This window comes from Aquarana catesbeiana, linkage group LG09, assembly GCF_042186555.1.
Source record: "Aquarana catesbeiana isolate 2022-GZ linkage group LG09, ASM4218655v1, whole genome shotgun sequence".
Classification (NCBI taxonomy): domain Eukaryota; kingdom Metazoa; phylum Chordata; class Amphibia; order Anura; family Ranidae; genus Aquarana; species Aquarana catesbeiana.
The window spans coordinates 102664691-102687509 of NC_133332.1; the positions used below are offsets into that span (position 1 = coordinate 102664691).

General features: G+C 42.3%; 1 protein-coding gene across 3 annotated transcripts in view; it reads right to left on the reverse strand.

Annotated features, from left to right (window-relative positions):
- The window catches only part of LPAR4 (lysophosphatidic acid receptor 4), a 55173-nt gene extending 36748 nt beyond the window's left edge, over positions 1-18425 (reverse strand). The window contains exon 1 of one of the 3 annotated variants that reach the window (XM_073599109.1): positions 18208-18425. The gene's annotated coding sequence lies outside the window, so the exon portion shown is untranslated. Of the gene's footprint in view, positions 1-10950; positions 11084-11223; positions 11498-18207 lie in introns of those variants that run through there. The other 2 variants (XM_073599108.1, XM_073599110.1) reach the window with 2 other exon arrangements.
- Positions 18426-22819: the final 4394 nt, after the last annotated feature.

A 22819-nucleotide genomic window follows, 5' to 3' on the forward strand; every position in this document is an offset into this window, starting at 1 on the left:
TCAGCAGAGCTTCCACTCATTTCAGATCTACCCCTTAGATTTAGAGCGACTGCACTTCCAAGTGGATTTGTCTTTCGTAAATAACCCCCAATGTCTTTGCTGCACTGAAATCTTAAGCAGTGCTATCAGCCCTGCTCTGTTCTCTTTTGTGGGCTACAGAACACCTTTATGTAATAGATACAAGAAGAGGGGAAAAGGAGGAGGAGGTGTTCTTTAAAGTGATACTAAAGTCTCGTTTTTTTTAGTTAAAAATAAATAACATGTTCTACTTACTTTACCTGGTCTGTGTAATGGTTTTGCACAGAGCAGCCCAGATCCACCTCTTCTCAGGTCCCTCTTCAGCACTCCTGGCCCCTCCCTTCTGCTGAGTGCCCCCACAGCAAGCAGCTTGCTATAGGGGCAACTGAGCCGCGCCACAGCTCCCTGTGTCTATTCAGTCATGAGGCCACGGCCTGCCCCCGCCCCTTCTCTCCTCATTGGCTGGCTGACTGTATTACAGCAGCAGGAGCCAATGGTGCTGCGCTGCTGTCTCAGCCAATGAGGGGAGTACCAGGCAGCCGAGACACTCCTGCAATATCGCTGTATCTAGATGGACATCAGGCAAGCACTAGGGGGGCTGGGGCATCTGCTGTACACAGAAGGCTTTTTATCTTAATGCATAGAATGCATTAAGATAAACATTCTGCCTTTACAATCACTTTAATCCTAACACTTTCTGCTTCTCCATGATTACAGAATAGCAAGGGAGTATTGTCACCTTCAGACAAGAAGTGTGTTATGTGCAGGATCACCAGGTGGAAATTTAGGAAACAAAAGCCTGAAAAAAAAATGCAGATACTACATCCAAGAACCTTAACTGCAAAGTATTAACATTTTGTTATTGGGTTTAGATATACTTTAATTTCACTCAGTTTGGTCTACTGTTTTACATGCTTTTAACATGCCTGGGTTAGACCCTCAACCAGGTTTTCATTCAGGACAAACCAATAGGTTTGGTTTAATCATTTCCTCAGGGTGGATATCATATGATGTCATTCACTTTGAGTGGAGATATCTAAATGATGCCTGCAGCTACAGGCATCATCCAGTTATTTTTTTAGCCGGTGATTCCCTACAGTGTAAAAGCCATCTTAGCGGCTGTTCAGCTGCTTGATTGCTTTTACAGACGGCAGGATGTTCTTCGACCATCTTTATGACCCCAGAAGTGACGTTACGACGACACTTCCAGCTCTGGCAGATGTAGACACTGCCATTTTTTTTTTTGCTGGAAAGCCTGAGATTGATTTCTTTTTTTTTTAATCTCAGGCTTTTGAGCATAGAGAAGAGATGTGGGGACTTATATACCTCAGATCTCACTGTAATGAGGACCCATCATGCCCTATTTCTATTTGTAAGGGATGTTTACATTCCTTGTATTGGAATAAAAGTGATAAAAAATGAAAAAATGTAAAAATAAAAAAAAAAAAAAAAAAAAAGGGAAAAAATAAACTAAAATAAACAAAAAGGAAGTGAACACATACATAGGTCACGCCTTCATATGTACAGGCGTTCAAACCACACATGTGAGGTCTTGCTGGAATCAGAGTGAGAGCAATATTTCTAGTGCTAGACCTCCTCTAACTCTAAACTGGTAACCTATAAAACATTTTAAAGCATTGCCTATGGAGATTTTTTAAGTACTGTAGTTTGGCACCATTCCGCGAGTGTGCATAATTTTAAAAGCGTGACATGTTTGGTATTTATTTACTCAACATAACATCTTTTATAAGTTACCAAATAATTGAGTTGTCTATTGTGTTTTCTTGCATTAAAATTCATTAAAGTGTATTTTTTCCCCCAAAAAAATTGCATTTGAAAAATTTCTGCGAAAATACCGTGTGACAAAAAACAACCGCCATTTTATTCCCTATGGTCTCTGATGATAGATAGATAATTTTTTTTCCCCTTGAAAATTCCAATTATACAGAAGCATGCAACTCACCCTACATACCCTTATATCTTAGGCACCATGTTATGTGAATGAGCATTTTTTTGGTGGGTTTTTGCGCAACATGCATAGCGCAGTCCATTCATTTGAATATGATGCACTTTGTGCAAGAAATGCGCCAGTGAAGCCCCTGCACCTTTCATGTTGTCAGGCTGCATTCGGGGTGCCATTAACAATCAATGCCACTTCAAGCACATTGTGTGTTTTTTGCATGTTCACGAAATTCGCAGTTGTAAATGCTGCCTAAAAAGGCATCACAGAAGGTTAAGGATTGCAGAAGACAGTCCCAGAATGCTATCAGACTGTACCAGACACATGACCATCTGTGGGGAAAGGACAATAGATCTCATTGCATCCTACAGAGGTTAAACTGCATACACTTGTCTATTGATGTATAAAATCATCATCCACTCTGGGCAATGACCTCAATGAAGTCTATGGGCATCGACTGAGCAGGGGCACCCAGCAGATCTTGTGATAAATGGTAGACTATTTTGAACGTCCCTCAATATTTTATTAAACAAAACTAAGATTTTGTCTCCAACTTTACTTGGCCTTCTGTTCCTGTAGGCAAGCACAAATATGCTCCATCGTTATGGGCTTTTATGGGATTGTGTTAAAAGAAAAAACATTTGAACACTCAGATCCTGCGAGTTGGGCTCTCCTCTAAAGTCTACAGCCATATTTGCACTCATTAACAATGTGTCAACTCCCAGCTTCCTCCCTCGGTGCTCCGTCCCCCTCCCCCAGCATTTCTCCTGATCGAAAGCCCTCCACTCCATCCTCCCAGCATCTGCAACAAAGTTCACAGTTCAGTAAAAGCTCAAGGTCACACCCAGCGCAACACAGCTGCAAAATGGAGAGGATGTATGTTGGCATCATGTAAAGGACCAGGAGGATCCCACTGAAATAATACACACAGGCCAAAAACAGCCAGGTGCAGCGCATCAAAGCAAATGTGGCCATGTGGTGGCCAAATACTCCAATTTTATTAAATTGATCAATCTGTTATCGGTTCAAATCAATCAAATCTGCAAACAACTAAATACTGTAGCTATAACTTCAATTTCTCTGCTATTGGTTGAGAGCACTGATCGGCTGCTGGTTTTCCAGCATGCATTAACAGCCGGTGTCTTTCCATGTGTATGGCCACCATTACATTTGGAGAAAGGAGCCACCAAAATCCTCTTCTTTAACTCATCCAATATATTGAATATTAGTTCCTACATTTATTACCCCATCATATTCTGGATCATCATCGAGCAGGGCATACAGCAAACATACATACAATGTCAGCAATCTAACTATAACAGGGAGCAAAGTGTGTAAGCAGGATCCAAGTAGAGCTAAAAATCGAATATGACATACTAATAATGATAGAATAAAACACCAATTTATAGAACCACAAATTAGAAACTCCCAACAAAGCCCATACAAAACAGCACAGCGGGAGACTAGAATGCACAGTCCATGAAGTGGTAGAACACAATAAAGAATGGGGCAGTTGATGATGGGAGAGAAAGCTCGTCAGTGAAAATGGGTAGCCAGTCATTAATATCTCAATTCAGATTAAAATTGATGAAAGCTTACAGTAGAACTACAGGCAAAACTTTTTTTTCCCCCCATTTTGGATAGTTAAGCCTCCTACGCACGATCGGATTTTCGTCAGGGAATTGTGTGACGACAATTTGCCTAAAATCCGACCGTTAGTACGCTCCTTCAGACAAATGTTGTCCAACTTTCCGCCAACAAATGTTGGGTGGCAGGCCAGTAAATTTTCGGTGGACAACGGTCTGTTGTCAGATTTTCGTATCGTGTGTACACAAGTCCGTCACACAGAACGTGTTCCATAGGAAACCATGTTAAATGGACTGTAGTGCAGATCTGCAAAATGCAAAAAGCACTAAAAATGCATAGGTGTGAATCAGGCCTAAGGGAGTGTTATAATCTCTGTCAGATTTTTTTTTTTCCCACCAGCTGCATCTCACTACGGAGATTTCTCTTCACTTCCTGTCTAAACAGGAAGTGACATGAAATCCCTTGGGGCCCCACAGATCACCAGAGCTAGTGTCCCCATTGGAAGATTTCCCTTCTATTACTTTAAGGGCAACCCAAAATTTGGGATTTTTTTATCTTTCACTTTCAAAAAATAAAAAAGTTTTGCCTAGAATTATAGTTTAAGCTGGCCATTCATAGACCGGAATTTGGTCAGCTCAGAAGGAACCAGCTGAATTTCAATCCATGTATGGGCACAACCAGTCTATTGTTTTTTTTTCCTGAATGATTAGTGCCACCAGCTATGGCCAGAAACACTAATCGTGTTCTGCCGGCAGGTAAGGCTCCCCACTAGGGATGAGCTCAGGCGTGTTGGCAACCGCACGTGTAGAACCCGCCAGGAAGTTGGCACTGCACGGCGCTAATCACAGGAGGTAAAACAGTTCCCGATTTCTGCAGCTGCAGATCGGGAAATGTCTGTTTGCGGTTAGCGATGTGCAGTGTGAGCTTCCTGGCGGGCTCGGGCATGTGGAGCTGAGAACACGCCCATGCTCATCCTTACTCCCCACTAGCAGAACACGATAGTGCTCCGGGAGGGATCCCCCCCATCAACACCGAATATGTTGATTTGGAAATCAAGCAATTTTCTTTCCTTCCACTTGTGATGGAAGGAAAGAAAATTGTATAATCTGTGGCCTGCCTTACATACACTATATTACCAAAAGTATTGGGACGCCTGCCTTTACACACACATGAACTTTAAAAAGGAGAAGTCCAGTCTGAGCTCATTCAGCTGGGCTTCTCCTATGGGTCACAGGAGTGCAATTCATTTTGCACTCCTGTGACCCGTTTTCAGCAGAGAGCGCTCTGAATTCCATCCTCTGCTGAGGTCACCAAGAACAGTCAAGGCACCGCATCATCCAGACTTCGGAAGTCTGGATCCGCCAGGTGCCTGGACTAATGGCAGTCTCAGCGAGCCGCCCCTCCACAGCTCATCGCTCCAAAGAACGTGGAGGAGCAGAGCAGGAGAGCTTCTGACTGACAGGCAGCAGCTCTCCGCTCGGGGAGCTGAGAGAACCGAGCCATCAGCGCTGTTCGGTGGCTTGGTTCTCAGTGAAGAGGCGGTGGGGGACAGATGCAGCATCGGTCCGAAGCTGCATCCACATAGGCAACTATGAATATGGAATAAAAAGAAAAAAAAAAATCACATACTTCTCTTTTAATGGCACCCCAGTCTTAGTCCGTAGGGTTCAATATTGAGTTGGCCCACCCTTTGCAGCTATAACAGCTTCAACTCTTTTGGGAAGGCTGTCCACAAGGTTTAGGAACAAAGTTCCTCCATTAAAAACAGCAGTTGCCAGTTGTCCTTGGCCTCAATACTTTCACAGCCTGTGACTCGGAACAAGCTTCCAGATAGCAAACTCAGACTGACTTCAGAACTCCTGATCTGTATATGGGATTCCAGTCACTAGCAAAGTATTGAAACTTTTGTATTAACAGTTCACTCAGGAAACTGGCATTTTTAAAATGGGAGTTCATCAATGGCAGCATACATAGTTTGTTAGCAGCCGTGCCTTTTAAGTTGTGATGTCAAGTGATCATGGGAGGGTCTTATTTTTAATTGCAGAAACATACAGTTTGCACTTAAACACAAAAGCATTTGCCATTATCATGCAGATGTGTGTGTTTTAAATGTGAATCAACGTGCGTCTTGTGTTCATGCTGTATGTAAACAAGAATATTCAAGAGATTCCCCAGGGTGCAAATGCACTAAAACTGTACTAGAATAGACTGTATTTGTGTGCCTCCTCCAGGCGCTATCATTATTAGACATGTGCAATTCGTTTCGTGCCGAATTTGTTTAACAAATTTCGATAATTCGGATATATTTCTGAATTAACGAATTTATCGAAAACCTGTTTAACCGAATATTCGTAAATTAAAATTTTCGTAAATTTGAAAATTCGAAAATCTGAAATAACAAAACTATTACTAACTATTGAATTATAGGTATTGGAATTTCCTTTCAAATTTGGCCATTAGCGAACGTAACAAATACGAATTTATCCGAAGTTACGAATTATCCAAAATAATGAATGCCGTATCTAAACAAATGGAATGTAACTAATTAATAAAAAGTGTTTATTATTTAACAATAATAAAAACGTATTATTTTTATTGTTAATTCCATACGTTTCATTCGTTTAGATGCAGCATTCGTCATTTTGGATAATTCGTAACTTTGGATAAATTCGTATTCGTTACGTTCACTAACAGCCAAATTTGAAAGGAAATTCCAATACCTATAATAGTTAGTTATTCTTTTGAATTTTCTTTCTTATTTTCGGATTTACAAATTGCTTTCATTACGAATGACCTGAAAAAAAAATGTAAACAACAAATGAAACGAAAGCGAACACATTTTTTGGCAGCGCACATGTCTACTCATGGTACATGGCAGAGGTACTCATTAGCCTGGTACTAACTAGCAGCAAGGGACTAGGCCGAAGCCGCGGCTTCCCCTAAAAACTCCTACCCGCATCTCCTCGGGATCGGCGCGGTGGAAAAAAAAAAAAAATAGATTTGCTTAAAATTTTGAATCGATTTGACCTCTCAACTCGATTCAAGATTTAAATCGATTTTTTCCCCGGCCCTACTAGCAGCTGAGTTAAAAAAAAAAAAAAACCCAGAGGGAGCTACTGTACTAACTATCCAATGTTAATACTGCAATCTCCCCCATTGAGCTATTGTGTTCTGACTGGGGGACAACCCCTTTGCCAGAACACACCAGTCAGTGCTCACAGCCATTGGCTGCGAGCACTGACTGGATGCCGATCGGCACACCTTTTTCGGTCATACGCCTTCGACAGAAGCCAGACATTTGGCTGGCTTCTGTCATAGCAGCTGCCGTGTACACGGGCCAAATGTCGGCCAGTTTCTATTGAACCGCCCGATGCTCGGCCCATGTGTAAGAGGCTTTTGAGTCCTTGCAGCATATCTGTGTGTGCGCAGTTGATTTGCTATGCATGCACTAACACAGGGAAGGTTTTGCTGATGACCGGGGAAATCTGTGCATACGCACAGGCAGTGTGTAGAAATTTTCATCTAGGCGAAAATTGTGGAAACGCTGCTTTGCAACACAAATAAATAGATCACAAAAAATCTGCTAAACACGCTCATCCCCCTGGATGGACAATGCTGCCGTCCAAATGGGCCCCCTGTGCTCATTCATCCAGAGTGGTGTCTCACTAATACAAGAGGTGTGTGTCACGAGGTGAAAACAGAGGAAAAGGGCCAAAAAAAAAAAAAAAGGGGGGGGGGGGAGGAAGAAAAAAAAACTGATACAGCCACCACGTTTAATGATTTGTAAGTTGCAATATATTACATTTTTGGTTTGGGACTTAACACCACTAACACCTAAAAATAGTTGGTCAAACACATAAGCACTTTTTCAACACTAGCTTACCTTTACACTGGCTTTTTAAAGCAGTAATAAACCCAAAACCAAAAATGTATTATATTGCAGCTTACCAATTCTTTGAAAAATAAAACTAATGCAGCCACCACGTCAAACACACTTTAACAGCTGTTCAGCAAAAGCATCTGTTAGGGGTTTTAGACAAACCATTTAACACCGACAGGGGTGCGTACATTGGTCAGGTTTTATTAATTTATTAATTTATGCTGTAACTGCTTAAAAAGTGTTCATCTTCATCTTGTTAGTCATCCATCTAAATTTGCTAGTGTATCTAAACACTACCCTCTCCCCAAATTGACAATGCTGCTGTCCAAGGGTGGCTCCAATGCTCCCCGATCCAGAGTGGAGACACCCTAGATGGGATGTGTGACAAGGACATTCAGCCACTCAAGGCTGTACAGATGCTGTGGCCAAGATGCTTTGTTTCCTGTCCATGGCAAAATGCAAATCCTCTGTCGCATTTGGCAAGCAGTACCCCTGCAAAACATGACCCATTCAAGTGAATAGGGCCGCATTCCACACGGTTTCACCTTTTTTTAGAGTCAAAACAGAAAATGAGGAGGAGGAGGAGGAGTTTGCTTTGCAGCTGCTTGTCAACCGCCCTTTGCAGGCTCGTTCACATGAGTGGTACTCCCTGAAGAGCAACCTGCATTCAGATCGCTCTACAGAGGGTATTTGACAGGTGGTAAGGAGGCCTCCTCATTTTGCTGAACTATGGCGTTTTACTGCCTCCGACTTCACATATGAGCGAGTTGTGAAATGCAATTTACCATCTCAAAAGTGGAACTTCCGCTTATCCGTCTCCTCCCCCCTTGGGTGCCACATTTGACACCTTTTGGGAGGGGTTTAGGTACCCGTTTTTTGACAGGTACCGTTCCCCACCTACCAAGTTTCCCGGAAGTTCGGCCCCCCCTCCTCCTTCCTTTGCCTCCGGACCAATTAGAAAGCGTAGCGCGCTTCGCGCAAGCGCAGTGGGGAACCGGCTGTTAAGCCGAAAGGCTTCACTACCGGGTTCCCTTACCAGGAATGGCGGCGGCTGCACCTGACAGCTGATCCGAAGATTGGCTTAGGGTGCCGACATCGCGGGCTTCCTGGACAGCAAGTGTTCATATATTAAAAGTCAGCAGTTGCAGTATTTGTGGCTTCTGACTTTTAATATTTTGGGGGGGGGGGGGGGGTCCTGGACCTCCTCTTTAAAGTGATTCTAAAACCTAAACATTCTTTACCTTAATCCATTGCTTGCATTTGGATGACAAATGTTTAGGCATCAATTCCGGTCCCTCACCCCCCTTTATACTAACCTGATCCCCCATTCAATCCAGCGCTGTGCACTCTTCTTTCCCCTCATTTTGGTGTCCCTCTGGCTGTGCTAGGGCACCGGCAGCCATTGGCTCCCAGTACTGCCAATCAAAACCATGACAGGGGGAGGCAGAGTCCCACTGTCAGCGTCAATAGTCACAGCAGCGGGACTCGGAAGAGAGCACAAAAGAGTGACCCCACGGGAAGCGGCTTCTCATGGTGGCACTAGACAGAAATGTGGCGCCAAAAGCGCCTGAGAGAGGGGCCCCAAGAAGAGGAGGTTGCACAGAGCAGGCAGATATAGAAACATTTGTTAAAAAATTCTATGCAATCACTTTACAGATTTGTAAACTACATTATACATTTTTGCTTTTACTCTGCTTTAAAATAAAAACAAAATAATTTTGGTAATTCTACTTTATTTTTACAGAAGTTATTTCTTTAGAACAAAAAGACGTACACTGCGGAGAAAAGTGGGGCAGAGGGATTTGGTTCCAAAAGAGGGACAATTGGGAGCCATGTCTTATACATGGTTTATTGCATGGACACATGTTGGGGCTCATTGGCAATGAACACCCACAAGACATGTGAGCAACGCATGCCTTCAATGCACATCAACATGTGCACATAGGCATAAATCCAGCACTAAAAAGCACTGCGCCAATGTAAAGGTATTCCATTTAAATAGTTATACACACAAGTAGCATTTTACTGCAAAAAGATTCAGTGTTAGCGCCCCTTGGAGAAGGACCACCACAATAAATAAAATGTGCATTTCTGCATCTATTGGCGTTTTTGCTGAGGATTATTTTCCTCTTGCTTGCCTTCGTTATCGGCACCGTCGGTGAACCCAGACCTCCAATCCAGTTTACCAATTTGAAGAACAAGTATTGGGTTTGTCATATAATACATTGCATCCCTGACATAATAGTGTTAGAGACTCTGGTTCTCCCCCAACTCATCCTTCTGTACACAATGCATTGACATCTACTTTACACCTCTCCATTGTAACCTGAACCCTCAGTAAACATTACCCCAGACACAGCACTGGGAGCGCATTTAAATGAAATGCATACAGCACATCCAGACTGAGATAATCAGGTTTGCAGCCTTCTAGAAATACATGCAGCATGGCTTGTGCAAACCTTTGTCTGGATCCCAAGGGAACTGGCAGCTTATCAACACACTATCAATCTTGATAGGCTTATAACTTGAAGGTTATTTATCTACAACTGCAACAAACACAGGATGTAATCCAAATATGCATAACAAAAAGTAAGCAGGAGAGGCAAATGGCTACAATGCAAAAAAATAAATAAAAGAAATGTATACAAACTGCAAATTAACTCCTTACTGCCTTAGCTAGTACTAGCAAGCCAATGTCAAAGAAAAATACATTGTGCCTAGCCACCGTACACAATGGCAAGAACTAAAGCTGACCATACATGGTTAGGTTTTCGCTCAAACGTTAGTAGAAAAATCACTGTTTTGCCATTGAGTCAACTCATTTCATTCAAAAGCTCTAAAAAAATAAATAAAAATTGTGAAGACCTGCTTTTTCAGTTGAATCACTGATGCTTTAAACTGGTTTCATTACAATATGTACAATTTTGCTCAAACGAAAGCTACATTCATAGTTACCTAAAATTTTACATCCTGCTCCTCTGAATTTTCTCATCACCACAATCAAAAACGAATCAATTTGACCCCACTAACCATTAGAAAAATCAAACAAGAATTTTGACAACAGACATGGAAGGTTGCCTATCATTTGTAACTAGCTATAATTCAGTGGCTTAAGCTAGATACACACTACAGAACTTTCTTTAGATTTTTTCCATTAGATTTACCAAAACCACATAATGAGGTCAAACCTAAACACTTTAAATTTGTATGCAATCAGGCAGGCCCTTGCACTACATGGTTGAAGGTAAATCTAAAGGAAATCTAACAACAAAAGTTGTATAGAGTGTATCCAGCTTTAGTGACAGTGTCCCTGGAAATTTTAAATTATTAACATTGCAGGAGACAATTCACTTGTAATTAGCTAAAAATCAATGGTTAATATCAAAGTTTTATTTTAAATTGTTAACATAGCATGCAAATCGCTTGCAATTAGCCAAAATGCAAAGATTCAACAGCAAAGTGGAAAATATTTCAAATTAACTTTGCACAAAACAGTATCACTTACGATTAGCTGAAATATAGTGGCTCAGCAGTAAAGTCTCCATGGAAATGATTTTAAAGCATTAACATTGCATAAAACAGAATCGCTTGCTATTCTGGATTCGATTGGCTCAGCAGCCCCTGGAAATTATTTTAAATTGATGCATAAGAAAGCCATGTAACATAAAATGCTGTGAGCAATGTATTATTCTTTGTATACTGCTGTACAGTTTGTGATTTAGGGGCTTTACAATAAATGCAGTTGCAAAACTTGAGTAGGAACTGTATTGCTACTCACCCCGGTACGAAACCAGATCCAGTGTTTCCTGTAGCTGAGTCACATATGACAATGATTAAACCCCCATATGCACATCCATCCTTGCAGGGAATAATATTTAGGACCCATAGAGGACAGTTGTCCACTTTCTTATAGTCCACAATTCAGCTAATCCTCCCAATCTGAATGCAGCAGCTGTTATTCCCACTCTTTTGTTAGGCAAAACCCAAGCTGAGCATTACATGCCTTGCAGAGAGGGAGGAAAAAAAAAAAAAAAAAGCTATGAGAGAAGAATAGGCCTTATGTCTGGGTTGGACATGAGAGCAAGGGGACCCTTGGGGGTCTCAATAGGAAATGCATTTCATTGGATGAGGGGTATTATTAGACTGTGAAAACACTCCCAGTCCCCTGTGTTTTGCCATTCTTTGAAAACCAATCACAAGCTTTCTAGAGTGTATAAAGAGAACTGCCAGGGAACACAGCTCCCCCACAAAAGAATTAACATTTTAAGCTCTGCTTTTAATGAAGAATACTCATTTCCTGCTCAATTAGTTTGCAGGAGGGGTGCGAAGGCTAAAAAGGGTCTCTCAACCCAAATATAATGGTGCTGTTTCATAGCATACATATGATTTTTGTATAGCTCCAAACTTAAAAAAAATAAAAACCCCATTGGTGGCTAGATAGTGTTTTTTTCCCCCATTAACCCAATGAAGAAATACTGCAAAGGCTTAACCCTTTCATGCCTAAGCCTATTTCTGACATTTGTTTTTTGCTAGAAAATTACTTAGAACCCCCAAATTATATATATATATATATATATATATATATATATATATATATATATATATATATATATATATAATCTCCACCCTAGAGAATAAAATTGTGATCGTTGCAACATTTTATGTCACGCGGTATTTGCGCAGCTGTCTTTCAAAACACTTTTTTTGGGAAAAAGGACACCTTCATGAATTGAAAAAAAAAAAAAAACTGTAAAGTACACCAAGTAAATAGATACATGTCATGCTTTGAAATTAAGCACACTCGTGGAACGGCGACAAACTAAGTTACCTAAAAATCTCCATAGGCAATGCTTTAAAAAATGTAACGGTTACCAGGTTAGTGTTACAGAGGAGGTCTTTTGCTGAAATTATTGCTCTCGCTCTAACAATCGTGGTGATACCTCACATGTGTGATTTGAACACTGTTTACATATGCGGGCACAACTTCACTTTCATTGCTGCGTGAGCTCGCGTGGACGATTTAAATTTTTTTTTTTTTTCTACAATGTCAAAAAAAATTAAAAATTCTGATCACTTTTATCCAAATCCCTCCATGGCACTTCAAAACATGACGGCGCTTACGTGTTTTTACATAGGAGACTGGAACGAAGCAGTTTCCGGCTTTGTTCCTAGCCTCTGCCTAGCTGGCGGCTGAGCCGGATCGTGGCTCGGGTCTCCCGGTGGGACAGGAGGCTCAGGAAGAGCAGTGGGGGGGGGTTGTGTGTTGGGCGACTTCCCCTCCCGATCCTTTTTTTATCCCTAAAGAGCCAGTATCATCCCGGTATGACCCCTTAAAGCCGAGGCCGCATATGTGTGTATGGTCGGCGCTAAGTGGTTAAGGTGGTCTTACTTCACCTTCAGACACTTGGAAATGCCAGTAACTTAGTACAGCACAAATGTACTGTAATCTGCAAATGCATCTACTAATTTTTATAATATATTTAATACATCTCATCATTATTTTAAAGAAAATTACAGGATTGTTTATTGCAAATTTCTCAAATCGGCAATGCGTGATTTGGAGTTAGGACTTTTAAAGAATTTTTGTTTTACTGGTAATAATCAGTTGCATTCAAATGGAATGTTTCTGTTTCACACAGAAGTTCCATCAGTTCATTTTAGTACTCATGGATCAAAAACATCTCTTCCTATAAGTAACCAAATGTAATCTTATGTGTGTCTGCCTGCCTATATTGTGCGCACATCCAGGTCTGTTCTGGTTCATCGGAAAGAACATATAACGTTTGGTTCCAGGTACCCTTTTAGCCCCCGTTCACACTGAATCAGAGACTTTCAAATCGTGCAACTAGTGCGACTTCGGGTGCGACTTGGCTGAAATCTGTGAGACTTCATGCACAGAGGTCTATGCAAGTTGTCACTGAAATCGCAAAAAATAGTGCAGGAACTTCTTTTTCAAATAGGTGCCACACTGCACCAATTTGAACAGTTCCATTGCGGACAATAGGGTGCAACTAGTCATGAAATTTGGACCAGTCAAATCACATGACAAGTCGCATCTGTGTGAACGGGGGCTTAATGAGTTGGGCGGATATGGGCAAACGCATGTCTGCTTACATCCAGGCACCTATAGAGATTACATGGGTCTGTTTTTTCCTATAGTACAAGATGTAGGAAAAATCAGAATGGACACGGATGTTACATATGGGACATCAGTTATGATCTGGCTTATCAGTCTAGGATCCCCTGCGGAGATGCAACAGAGTGTGAAAGCGGCTTAAAAAGTCTCAACAAAACAAGGTTAGTTAAATTAAACCAACTGCTATATCAAGAGTCTCCCCAGAAAATTACTAGGCATGTAATGGCTTAGAAGAGATGCAGGTTAAAAAAAAAAAAAAAAAAAAAAAAAAGGGAAGTGTGAATACTTTCCTAAACCGTACTAATAAGAGGAGCAAGCTTTCAAAATCTTGCCAACTTTGATTTCCAAGCGGCATTTTTTGGCATTCTGAATAAAAATTCCAATTTAAGCAATCCGGTTTGCTCCAGTTCCCTATAGATGTAACAAATTGAGGACCATTTAAAGCTGATGTTTAGGCATGGCAATTTTTACATAGTAATATTGGTCCAGCTTGGAGCAATGCAAGTAGTGTATGTATGTGCCATACCTCTGGGATCCCAATAGAACCTGGAAATCACTGTAGTAGACACAGCTAATCCAGTGATCACTAGATTTTGGGTTCTGCACAGGAGGTTGCTTGCTTGGCACAGGCACCATTCAGGGAACACTGTGTTTTCTCAATGAAGTCAAAGCATTCTGTGATTGGATGAGGTAAAGATGCGGGACGGTGACATCACAATATTCACCTCACCAAATCAGAGAACATGTTGCACTCATTGAAAAACAATGGAAAGAATAGTGCTCATGTCAGTAAGCAGCAAGGCAGCTGCATAGGATCCGGGAACTAGTGGCAACTGTAGTAGCAATACCTACTAGAGTGATTTCCAGCTTCCATAGGGATCCCACAGGTATGGTATGTACATACTTACATTGCTCCAAGCTGGACCAATGGGTTACTTACTAAAGCTGGAGAGTGCAAAATCAGGCCTGCTTCTGCATAGAAACCAGCTTCCAGGTTTTCCAGTGCATCCATTTTAGTAAATCGACCTCACCATAACTATGAAAAAATTGGCATACCTACACTTCAGGCTTTAGGATAATTGTACATTTTTCTGAATTAGCAAGAAAGGACAACAATATGATGAAAGCTGACATTTCTTCCAGCATGCAGGACATTTTTGTGCAGCTAGTTATGCTTGGTAGAATGAAGAAGTAAATTAATTCAAGACAGAAGCGGAATTCACAACCCTGGCATATTTTCCGAGATGGGCAAATAATGAAGTCAATGTGTAATATTGTATGTGGTGTACTCTTTTGATCTGGCTAAAGAATGTCAGAGCACTTAATCCAGCCATAAATGGCTCAAATCTCAGCTGGTTCAGTAGGGACTAGCCAAGATTTGAACCATGTATAGGCAGGCTCATTACACCAAGGTTGATCCATCGATCGACTTGGGTACAACCAGCATGCCAGATTTTTAGGATGCGATTATTGCCAGCGGATATAGCCACTGTGTTCTCCCAGCAGGGATGGCTCCCTAGGGCAGTAGAACATAATAGCTCCACAATTATCTTTGGTTGCAGGAAAATCACATCATCTATGGCTGGCTTTAGGCACAGGCTTATGTTGAGAGAAAGCTGTACAGCAGCCAGTCTCAACCAGGGTTGCGTGGAACCCTAGGGCTCCCTCCAGCGGTTGCTAGGGGTTCCGTGCACAGTGGCAGATTACCTCTTTTCTGAAATAGTCTCAGGGTGAATGCCACTTGGCTGGTAGCATTACACCAATTCTCTTTAGTGCCGTAAGTGTAACACAACATGATATGGAACATTTTTCCCCACAGATCCCCAATGAAAATATGCATTTTTCCCCAACTACTACAAATGTAAGGGGGGGGGGGGGGGGGGTAGAATTCTCCCCAGATGTAAAGAGACACGCCTTTCACTGACCATAATGTAAGGCGTTACTTTTCCAATGGCTACCTCCAACTAACCACCAAATAAAGGGGACAACCTATTCAACTGACTGCAATATAAGGAGACCCTTTACTAAACACTAAGGCAGCATTACCCTATCAGCACTGCCTGACAAGGAAATGTAGGCACCAACTGCTGGTGGTGTAAATAATATGCCCTCCACTTGCAGCTAGATTGGTCTTCATTCTTCTAGACTTTTCACAAGATTTTGGAGTGCATCTATGGGAATTTGTGCCCATTCAGCCAAAAGATTATTGCTCAGGTCAGTACAATCAGCGTAGCAATTCATCACATAAGTGTTCCATATGGTTGATGCCAGGGCTCTGTGCAGTCTACTTAAGTGCCTCCACATCATACTCAAACCATGTCTTTATAGAGCTAGCTTTAAGCACAGCCACGCTGAAACAGAAAAGTACCTTCCCCAAACTAATGCTAACGCCCCCAAATGTGTAAAAAGTATTTGTATTCTGTAGTATTAACTCTATTGTTCACTGGAAACTCAATCATTTGGATGGTGTCCACATACTTTTGGCTTTATTGTATATGGGATGGTCAGGAGTCCACAAACATTTGTCCCTAAAGTGTATATCTAAATCAAAAAAAAAAAAAATGAAGTTTAGGAGTAGGAATTGGTAAAACCCGTCAAATTTTTATTCTATTGGGAACATTTTCCTGCATTGCTATCTTGGAGGCATAGTAAGGAACTGGAAGAAATCTCTCCAACGTAAAGGATATCTTCTCTAAAACCTAGTACACTGCAGAATGAAAAAAAAAACAAACAAAAAAACAAAAACGTACAGCTCAGGTCGGAGTCGCTGTACTAACAATCCGATGTTAGTACAGCAATCTCCCCTGCTGTTCTATTGTGTTCTGACAGGGGGCCCACCCCCCTCAACACTCTGGTCAGCACTCTCAGCTATTGGCTGTGAACGCTGATCAGGAGCTGGTCGGCAGACCTTTTTCGGTTATGCCCCTTCTATAGAAGTCGGCCGAATGTACACATGAGCCGAATGTTGGCCGGTTTCTATTGAACTGGCCGCTGCCACCTGACATTTAACCTGTGTGTATGGGGCTTTAGACAGCTGTCATTGGAACAAGAATTACCCTTTAGGATATCTATAGACATGAGACAGCAGTCAGAACATTAGACGATTATGGTACAAACGTTTATTAGCAGAATGTGCTTTCTTATTCCACCTCATCCCTTTAAAACCAAACACATATGAATTACACAGGTTCTGTGGCTGATTAAGGTGGTAATTAAACCCACTTGGTGACTTATCGGCATTAAATTTGCCTCAGAACCTGTGTAATTCATATGTGTTCAAGTTTTATAGGAATCACGTGGCCACCCTAGCAGGCACCCCAACACTGCTTATGTTTGCGCAAACAGTTTGCCTCATCTTCACAGCGTCACTCATCTTCCGCTCAGTTTCATGCAGCTACACTATAAATTTTACTCAATATATTCTTTGAAGCTTTTAATGGTAAAAGGAATCAAAACAGCAATGCTGCAGGAATACATAGCTCCATTCTTTTGCGACCAAATCCTTCTGTCCATCATGCAGCCTCAGTTGTACCTCTTTTTGATCTGAGGTGTACATCTCTATATAAAAATTTTCTATTTTACTACCAAAAGTATTACGCTGAACTAAAATTTTCATCCAACCTTTATATTACTGTTTAAAGAAAAACAGAGGTCAAAAAACACTTGTGGGGTTTAGCCAATCTCTTTCTACATATTTTTGTGGTCTGTGCCGTGGCAGAGACATGTCCTTTTACTTCATACTGTGTGCTAAAAGGTGTTCCTCTATCACTTTAGAACGTCCGGAGGCATGGGAATACAATCCAAAATTGTGATCATTATCTTCTAGGTAGTGTCATAAATTTCCGTTTTCATATCATAGTCTCCTGTTTCAGAAGTACCAATAAGTTCATGTATACATTTTATATACCTTAGTAACTGGTAGAATCAGCAATCTGTAAAGGTTCTCAATTATTATCCAGGTAGGGTTGCCACCTCATCCCTTTAAACCCAAACACATAAATTACACAGGTGCTGATGCTAATTTAATACAGATAAGGCACCAAGTTTAATTACCCCCTTAATCGGCCACAGAACCTGTCTAATTAATATGTGTTTAGGTTTAAAGGAATGAGGTGGCAACCCTATATCCAGGTCATAAAAGTAGTTAGTTATTAGGATGAAATGTCTTCAACATTTACAATGTTTTGTTCTAGCTAGCATGATGGGATATGTAGCTCCACGATCATCATTGACAGTCATGCTAAGGTGGTCATCAAAGCAGTACAAAGAACAGTTACAGTAAGGTCAGACTTACTAGTTAGTAATAATTTCAGATTGGTTAGAGTAAATCCTCTTCATCGAGTACTTTATTGCCTGCCTGAACACCAGACTTGAGAAGAGGGCGATTGTCCGGAGTAACCAAGATCTGAGATTTTAGTTTGAGAGGATAAAACATAATCTGACCGGTTGCTATGTACAACAGCAGCTCTGCCTGTCCTCTTTATCACTCTTCATAAATGAAACCCCCCGTTTCTGTTCATGTGACTTGAAATTCCCATCAAATTCAATGGCAGCAGCTTTAGCTGAGATGCATTGTTGAAAAGCTCATCCCTTGAAAAAGCAAGCCTGGTTAATTGTCTAACTTACCTTGCTCTTGACTAGAATATCAATGCATCTGGGCTTTGGCCAGCTGCTCTTTCAGTGCTAGCCCAAACCACTGAAAGGCTGAATGTAGGGCAGAAAATCCTTCAGGAGTGGAAGCAGAGGAACAATGTGATTTTTCTTTCTGCTTATTTTCTCTTCTCAGAGGAAGAATACACAGCCATAGAAAAGACATAGGATAGTTTCCTAACTCATGGTCATAGACTGTGGGACGAAGGAAAACACAGACCCGCCTCTTCGTCCACATCATGTGTGGGGAACTTCAAGACTTTTCATTAACCTCACTTGTGCCAGGGAGACACAAGAGTCTCTGCAGCTATAGATCATGAATGAAGATAGAGATTCAGGAAAGCAAGTCAAATAGCCACCAATTAGCACAATTCGCTAAGCTATAATGCATATGTTTTTGACATAGCAAGCATGCTAATATTGAGGAATATAACATAACATTGGTAACGGCAAAACAAATTATCTTTATTTAAAGTGGTTCTAAAGGTTGAAGGTTTTTTTACCTTGAGACTGGGTTCACACCTATGCGAATTGGATACAAATTTCCTGCATCCAATTCGCATAGCAGGAGATTGTGACCGGCTCTCTAGGGAGCCAGTCACACAGGGCGTGGCTTTGGAGCAAGCAAGCATGAGTGCCCCCATAGCAAGTGGCTTGCTGTGGAGGCACTCAGAGAAGAGGGGGAGCCAGGACCACTGGTGGGGGACCCAAGAAGATGAGGATTGCACAGTGCAGGTAAGTATAAGATGTTTGTTATTAAAAAAAAAATAGCCTTTAATATTACCTTAATGTTAATTTGTTTTTCTTATTAAAATACAAAAATATATATCTTACCTGCTCTGTGCAACAATATTGCACAGAGCAGTCCCTTGCCTCCTCTTTGGCAGTCCCCCACCAGTGTTTTCCACTCCCCTTTTCTCTGGGTGCCTCTTTAACAAGCCATGTGCTATGGAGGTACCTGTGAAGACGTATTCTCAAGCCAGGATGTGTGTATTCATAGACACATACAGGGTGAGTAAGCAATGCCCCTTCTCCCTCCTGTTAGAAGTTTGACTGACAGCAGTGGGAGCCTATGGCTAGCACTATTCTCATTGTCTCATGTTGGACCAGGAATTGAAAGGGGTGGTGCCTCAGTCGAAACGGCGCTGGAGCGGTGACAGGAGTCAGGTAAGTGTTTAGGGATGGGAGTGGGTAGGATAGGTAGTGGGGAGTTTTTTTTTTTTTTTTTTACCTAAATGCAGAGAAGACTTTAGAACCACTTGTAAATTAGATTTATAGGCTGGTCATAAATGACCTAATCCTGCCCTCATTGGCAGCCCAATCCTGGCAACCCAGTATGATGTTTGGGCATGTAGCGCTCATTTAGGGCTCATTTACACAACAAATTGCAAGTGCTGGGTAGGATACCGCTGAACACGACCCATTCCAATGAATTAGACTGCAACACAACTGCCCTGCACCACGTGCAATGCATGGTGGTGCAGACTTTACAGGGTTAAAACAGGTGGAGAGTAGGTGGTGTATTGTCTCCCAGCCACCGATCAAATGCCCTCTGAAAAGCATTCCACTGCAGATCAATTTTCAGAGGGCAACCCAAGTATAAATATACACTGCAATCATGACCTTTGAGCAAGAAGCAGTAATTTACAGCTCATTTACACATTTGTGCTTGTAATGCGCAATAGTAGTGTAGTGCACAAACTGCAAGTGCTGTGTAGGATGCCGCTGAATACAACCCATCCAAGTGAATGGGGCCATGCCGTAACTGCCCTGCTTCCACAAGCAATGCATTTGATTGCAGCATGGTGGTAAGTAGTTGGTGCAACACCTCAAAGCCATCTGTCAAACACCATCTGAAAATAGATCCACTATAGATCACTTTTCAGAGGGCAACACAACTGTAAACAAGCCCCAAGGTTCACCATATACATTACAATCTGACGGTACAATCTGTGTACAATCAACGTTCGATTTACCAAAACTATGTTATATAAAGACCTAGTTATGCAATAAATATGTATCCAATCAGGCAGACCCTTGTTCTACATACTTGTTGGTGGCTCTAAAGTAGGTTGTACAGTCAGACTGTAATGTGTGGGGAGCTGACAGTGGTTCTAAAGGCAGAAGGGTTTTTTAATCTTATCTTATCTTTTATCTTATCTAATCTTTTAAGATAAAAAAAGCCTTGTGTGCAGCAGCCCCCCTCACCCCCCTAATATATACCTGAGCCCATCTCTATCCAGCGATATGTAAGAGAGAATCGGTTGTCTGGGACTCTCCCTCCTGATTGGCTGAGGAACAAATAGGGTGCCATTGGCTCCCGCTGCTGTCAATCAAAGTCGGTGAGCCAATGAGGAAAGAGAGCGGGGGCGAGTCTGAACCGCGGCTTCATTTCTGAATGGACACACAGAGCAGCGGCTCGGCTCGGGTGCCCCCATAGCAAGCTGCTTGCTGTGGGGGCACTTGGCAGGAGGGAGGGGCCAGGAGTGCTGGTGAGAAACCTGGGAAGAGGAGGATCTGGGCTGCTCTGTGCAAAACCACTACACAGAGGAGGTAAGTATGACATGTTTGTTATTTTAAACAAAAAAAAGAACAAGACTTTGGTATCACTTTAAAGTGTCACTAAACCCACTTCATAAAAAAACTATCAATAAATGCTGTATTACATGCTGTTAATACTCACTCAGTCACTATGAAAAGGGATGAGCTTCGAGTTCGAGTCGAACCCATGTTCGTCTCGAACATCGCATGTTCATCCGTTTGTCGAATTGCTGACGATATGGGCCGTTCCCGCCAAATTCGAGTGGTGCGTCAAGGCCCATAATTCACTGCGGCATCGCAGTGCATTGCTGGCTGATGATTGGCCAAACATGCATTATGACCCGCATGCTTGGCCAATCACAGCGCTGTCTGTACAGAGAGGCGTAATTGGCCAAAGCCAGGGTTAGTGTAACGCGTCCTCTGCGCAGTGTGCACCTAAAGCTACCTGAAGACAATTGCTATTGTTTTGTTCCTATTAATACCACTGGCAGGCAGCTGCAGAATTTACAAGTTAGTGTAGTGCATCCTCTGCACAGTGTGCACCTAAAGCTACCTGAAGAAAAATGGTGGTGTTCTTCTGATCCTATTAGTACCGCAGGCAGCTGTAATATTTACAAGTTAGTGTAGTGCGTCCTCTGCACGGTGTGCACCTAAATCTACCTGAAGAAAATTGGTGGTGTTCTTCTGATCCTATTAGTACTGCAGGCAGCTGCAGTATTTACAAGTTAGTGTAGTGCGTCCTCTGCACAGTGTGCACCTAAAGCTACCTGAAGATAATTGGTGGTGTTCTTCTGATCCTATTAGTACTGCAGGCAGCTGCAGTATTTACAAGTTAGTGTAGTGCATCCTCTGCACAGTGTGCACCTAAAGCTACCTGAAGAAAATTGGTGGTGTTCTTCTGATCCTATTAGTACCGCAGGCAGCTGCAGTATTTACAAGTTAGTGTAGTGCATCCTCTGCACAGTGTGCACCTAAAGTTACCTGAAGAAAATTGGTGGTGTTCTTTTGATCCTATTAGTACCGCAGGCAGCTGCAGTGTTTACAAGTTAGTGTAGTGCGTCCTCTGCACAGTGTGCACCTAAAGCTACCTGAAGAAAATTGGTGGTGTTCTGATCCTATTAGTACCGCAGGCAGCTGTAATAATTACAAGTTAGTGTAGTGCGTCCTCTGCACAGTGTGCACCTAAAGCTACCTAAAGACAATTGCTGTTGTTCTGCTCCTATTAATACCACAGGCAGCTGCAGTATTTACAGTTAGTGTACTGTGTCCTCTGCACAGTGTACACCTAAAGCTACCTGAAGAAAATTGGTGGTGTTCTTCTGATCCTATTAGTACCACAGGCAGGCAGCTGCGGTATTTACAGTTAGTGTACTGTGTCCTTTGCACAGTGTGCACCTAATGCTACCTGAAGAAAATTGGTGGTGTTCTTCTAAACCTATTAGTACCACAGGCAGGCAGCTGCAGTATTTACAGGTAGTGTACTGCGTCCTCTGCCCAGTATGCACCTAAAGCTGCCTGAAGAAAATTGGTGGTGTTCATCTAAACCTAAAGGCCAACAAGGAGAGGCAGACAGTCACAAGCCAATAAAAGAGGGCAAGCAGGCTCTGTGTTTAGAGGCAACAGTGCTGGTCGTGGAAACGGTGCATCCTCATCAGCACGTGGCCATGGGACATGCTTGTCCTTTTTTTTTCGGGAGCTGGCCGTGTTGAGCCAAAACATGTGGAAGACTTGGTAGAGTGGATGACCAAGCCATCCTCATCCTCTCTCACCCAGGCTCAGGGTACTTTGCCTGGCAAAGCAGCTGCCAATGCGGCCTCTTCCCTGGGCTCAATGGCAACAGTCACTCCTTCCCTAGCCCCACCATGTCCTCTTGAGGAGTCCCCCGAACTGTTTGACCACAGTGTTGGGTACATGCTCCAGGAGGATGCCCAGCGTTTTGAAGGCTCCGATGATGGTACCCAGCTAGAGGAAGGCAGTAACGTGAGCCCAGAGAGAGGGGGTGCCCAAGAAGGACAGCAATCTGGCAGTCATGTTCTCCCAGCTGCAG